Below are 5860 nucleotides of genomic sequence, written 5' to 3' on the forward strand. Positions count from 1 at the left end.
CAAAACAAAGATCCAAAACTGACTTTCAGCTCACACACTCACGGCTTCCTTCCTGTTTACTTAAGCTGAATACACCGATTTTGTAAATCAAGAAAAAAAAAACGGGAAGGAAAAACTCAAAGAACATTTTCAGTTGAGGGCTGGATTCCAGCTCTTTCTTCTACACCCCTGTCTTTTGTGTACTTCTTGTAGCTCTGTTCCAACACACAAGAAAGAACAAAAAAGAGGGCAAGCACAGTATATGGGCACGTGGGTGTGTGAGGGGGAAGTAATCATGTCGAAGATAAACAGTATGGGGTTGTATTTAAACACTGATTCTTAAAAGTCAGTCATGTTTTCCAATATTTTCTCTAACTCACAAGGTCTTACACAATGTCAGAAAAAAAACTGGTACTGAAATAAATGAAGACACATGAAAATAAATAAATAAATAAATCACAAAAAAGCAGTGTTCAAATCTCCCAAATGAAATTTTGATTTTAAAATCCCTTTCACAACTTTCGATCTCTGTTTTCGGGACATGGAAAGAAAGTCTATGGTTTTCCTGTTTCAATGCATCAGCCTCACATTTTACTCAATATTAAGTGACAAGGCAGCTTACAGATTGCTTGACTGATTTTGAATAAGATTATGAATGATTGCCTGCACAAGTTTTCAGTACTATATGTCTGAATATAACATATGAAGGCCAAAAATTCCTTGTACTTAAAAAAGTTATTTTTCTCTTCAAAAACATTTGGGGTGTTTCTTGTTTGTTTTATTTCAAGGTATCATATAATGACCTATTAAAGGGGTAGTACAGTGGCACAGCAGGTAGCTCTGGGGCCTCATAGCTACCTGTGCTCTGGGTTTGGCCATGTGTTTGAATTAGGCTCAGTCTGTGCAGCTACTGCATGTTTACCCTGTGTTGCCATGGGTTTCCTCCAGGTGCTCTGGTTTCCTCAAACAGTCCAAAAGATGCGTTCATGAAGATCAGTGACTCTACATTGTCTGTTTTGTGTGTCTGTGTGTGTGATATCAGATCCTGTCTGAAGTTTACCCTCGTTTTACTGCAGTAATCCTGTATTGGAAGAAGTGATCACTGACAACAAATGACTATATACTATATACTAAATAATGTACACTGTATGCTATATACTTTTATGACTATATACTTTGAAAAGAAAAGGGCAGCTTATATGTCGGTGGCCGATTTGTGGATTATTTGTAGCAGTTTAAATTTTTTGTCTAAGCAATATACTGGAAAACATTTAATATTTGAAGCATTTTTCATGTGTTTTTTTTTCACTCTATAATGTCAACATTTTAAGACACTTATGACAGAGCAAAAAATCTCATTAACATCAAAGGGCTCCAACATGCATTAATGGAAAAAAAGGGAAAAAGTGAAGACGCATTATCCACACACACACACACACACACGTTGTCTGAAACCGCTTGTCCCATACAGGGTCGCGGGGAGCCGGAGCCTAACCTGGCAACACAGGGCGCAAGGCTGGAGGGGGAGGGGACACACCCAGGATGAGACGTCAGTCTGTCGCAAGGCACCCCAAGCGGGACTCGAACCCCAGACCCACTGGCAGAACCCGCTCCAACCCACTGCACCACCACACCCCCCTGCAGTACAGATATGTATATAAAAGTCATCTTTGTTTGAAGGAGAATTTCCTTCGCTGCCAGCTACACAAAACATCAGCTGTCTGTCATAGTGGAGCAGGGACACGGAATATGGTATCGGAACCGAAAAGCCGGAAACCAAAAATGACTGTCTAATGGTACTGTAAACTGCCACCACCATGTCAGCAGATCTAGGGTTCGAATAACCCACACACAGCCATGGCACCCAATCACGATGCCTGCCCGGGGCACTCAAGGTGCATCTGATGTTTCTGCCATCGCTACAATCTGTACAGCACATTCCGGTTATTGTAAACAGAACACTGAACTAAAATGGAAACAACTGAAAAATTCAGCGTCTCTTGTTTTTATTTTTTTTGTTTTTTGTTTTTGTTTGTCTTTTGCTCCTCCAACAGGGGAAACATTTCTTTCCCTGCTGTCTGTGTTCTTCCTATATCTGTGTGGCTTTCCTCCGACAGTCCAAAGATGTGTTTCGTGACCCTTGCGTGGATCTCTCTGTGTGTGTGTGTGTGTGTGTGTGTGTGTGTGTGTGTGTGTAAGTCTTTCCTGCGATGGACTACGATCCCATCTGGGAAGTACCCTGCCTCACACCCTGTGATTCCGGGACAGACTCCGGATCCCCGCAGTCCTGCATCAGAACAAGCGGTTTACAAAACCCAGTGACAGGGTTACATTTCAGAGCAACATTCAACAGCACAACACATTCCAAACCTTTATATTTGTGAAAAATCTCTCTTTTTTTTTTTAGTGAACGATAAATCCAAAACAAGAAGAACTCACTTGTGGTGAACTTATTCAGTTAGCGCAATTAGGGAAAACTGCCAAATTTGAATTAACTGAAATTCTGTGTATACACACACATTATCCGAACCGCTTATCCCACACGGGGTCACGGAGCCTAAGCTGGCAACACAGGGCGTAAGGCTGGAGGGGGAGGGGACACACCCAGGACGGGACGCCAGTCCATCGCAAGGCACCCCAAGCGGGACTCGAACCCCAGACCCAGCAGAGAGCAGGACCCGGTCCAACCCACTGCGCCACCGCGCCCCCTCATTTTTGTATATCCCCTATCAATAATATTAACTTACCGGTAGTGATATTTTAAGTGTAGGAAGGTGTCAATATGAGTTATACAATAACAGTCGATTACAACAACTAGAGAACATTTTAAATTGTATTTTTATTTATGAATATTTAGCTGACGACAGTTTCTAAGGGGACTTGGAAGGATGGAGCACTGTTTATAATTATGTAACCATCCACAAGGCAGAGCAATTTAAATTGTACTCACACCCAAGGGGCAATTTAAAGCAACAATTCACCTGAAACATGTGGGGAACAAAGCACCAGGAGGAAACGCACGCAAACACAGGGGAAACACGTGAATTCCAAATGGTTAGATACGGATTCCAACCCACGGCCCAGGAGTTGTGTGGCTGCAGAACTACCTGCTGTGCCACCGAGACGTCCATAAAGTACAATTCTAAGAAAAAACCCAACAGAAATCCAAACCCAGGAAGAAATGGGCAAATTATAATTATATATATAGACTATGACTTCAGCACGGAGCACTATGTAATGAGAAGAGTAAAAGCCGACCAGGGAAATGTGGAGTGGATATGCTGGACTTCTGTAGGATGTCTCATTTATTCCCTGTTTATCAGGTCCTGAAAGGCGATGGTTCTTGTCCAAGCGCTGTATCCGGAGTATTGCACTCCGTCTCCGGTTGCTTCACCGATTCTCTGGTTACAGCAGACAATATGCAGTGAATCAATCCTTTCGGAGTCACTGTCACTGTGAACGTCGGTGGAATAACTCGTCATGTCTACTGCAATCGTTCTTCCGTGATAAGGCTGCTAGCACCCCATTTCCAAAAAGGTTCTACTGTTGGTTTCCCCTAATTATAGTGTAACATATTCTTTATTTTATAAAGGTTGTATTATCATAGGAGGGCGTGGTGGTGCAGTGGGTTTGGCCGGGTCCTGCTCTCTGGTGGGTCGGGGGTTCGAGTCCTGCTTGGGGTGCCCTGCGATAGACTGGCATCCTGTCCCGGGTGTGTCCCCTCCAGCCTTGTGCCCTGTGTTGTCGGGTTAGGTTCTGGTTCAGCGCGACCCCACTCAGGACAAGCGGTTTCAGACAGTGTGTGTATTATCATAATAACTTAGAAATGTATTTCAGTCTTTAACTCTAGCCGAGTCAAATGCATGATATTGTACAAGTTTATGTCCTAATAATGGAAACTCTGATCAGTCAAGCTATTAAACTGAAGACAAGCAGGTCACCCTGATTGAAGGTAACTATAGAGGTCAAAGACTGAAAAAAAAGCAAATCAATACAGCTCTAGGGTGTCTACTTGGATTGTGATGCCTGAAAAGTCAATGAGTCCTTAAGTTACAACAGCCCCCCTTATGGAATAAATAAGAACTGAAGAATTTATTGCTGTTGGCAGAGCCGGTGCAAACTCCATTAATAAATACACTACTGTGGTTCTCGGGGCTAAATATTACATGTTGAATACCGCACACCTACACACAACACAGCAACATTTGTTGTGAGTCTGAGAAAAAGGTGCCAGAAACCAGACTCCCAGCACAGATTGGAAGATTAAAAATAGGTGACCAGAAGGCTAAAAAAACAGGGCAGTTAAAAAAAAAAATGTGCTGAAATAATTATTTATGTTTTCAAACATTCCCTGCTGATGTGTCTTGCGCAGGTGAAGGTAAAATGAGTTTCACTGACTTTGTTGAGGAACAATGCACCAGTAAATTGGTTTCAGTTCTTTGGTGCGATGGAGCAGTTGGTCCAACGCAGATGGAGAGTTTATAAATTATACATATAGTGACAATGCTTATGAAATATAATATCATGTTTATAGGGCTATGTCACTGTGAATATGCCTATAGTTATGTGTTTGGTATATTACAAGAAGAAACACACACGCACCTTACATTTGTGTAAATGGCAGCTTGGTGGGAAAAGGGAACTGTGGGAAATTGAGTTCCTTAACTATCACCAGGAAGAATCCATTTGGGAAATGGGTGGGAGAAGCAGACAATCTCATTTCATATAAATAAAATTAAATACAAGAAAACGGAAAACAAATCTATTGATTGTTTTTATTCTATTGTACTTAAATAGAGATTTTAATTTTAAATTTGTTGTGAATGGAAGTACAGGTGGTCCCCGACTTACATGGGGTTATGTTCCGCGAAACCCATCGTAAACTGAAAATATCGTAAGTCGATAATGAATTTAATACACCTAATCTACTGAACATCATAGCCTAGCATATGTGCGATGACCATTATGGACTTGCTGCTTTCATGCCGGGCAATTATCTTGAGTTTCTCCTCAAGAGTAATTTCCCTCCTCTTCTTCCCACCAGTAGCAGGAGATACAGATGGGCATTTCTGTGACATTATGGATGCACAAAATTCAACGTAGATACAGGGGGTTATCTGCATAGTGACCGCATGACAGACTGGGAGATGTGGATCACTGCCGCTGCCCAGCATCGTGAGAGAGTATTGCACCCCATATCGCTTGCCGGGGAAAAAAATCGAAATTCAAAAGTCGAAGTATGGTTTCTACAGAATCGTGCTTATCGCTATCGCACCGTCGTGAAGTTAAAAATAGTAAGTCGAACCATCGTAAGTAGAGGAACATCTATATATAATTTGCTCATTTCAGTGAGGAGGGAGGGTAAGAGGAGTTAATAGGTTCGTCGTCATGAAGATTTGTCGTCGACAACTACTGGAGTCTTAAGTCTGTATATGAGCATGGAGTAGAATATTCTCCCCATGCGACTGAGCATGGGGAAGTATGTTGATAATAAACCTTGTGGGTCTTCACTTTCTTGCCCTCAACCTCTGTGCACATCCAGTGTGGTCACATTTGGTATCACAATTGTTAATAGGATACAGTCTTTTAAAATCATCTATTCATCTACAGCTTTTTTACCTTTTGCTCAAATGTTCAGATGTTATCTTTTGTATAACTTCATTAAATATGTGTTTCAATAGTTATATTTTGCTTAACAGAACAAACAAGTTTTTTTTTTTTTTAATTTGCACCTCTTAAAACAGTTTTCACTGAAAAAAAAAAAAAAAAACTGTGTAATCCATCCGTAACCATTGCAGTACCTTCACCAATTCCCCATGAACAAAGCAACCGTGAAGAAAAGTGTCTTTATACAGTGGCACAATTGGAAGTGAGACAAATT

The sequence above is a fragment of the Scleropages formosus genome, chromosome 3, assembly GCF_900964775.1.
Source record: "Scleropages formosus chromosome 3, fSclFor1.1, whole genome shotgun sequence".
NCBI lineage: Eukaryota > Metazoa > Chordata > Actinopteri > Osteoglossiformes > Osteoglossidae > Scleropages > Scleropages formosus.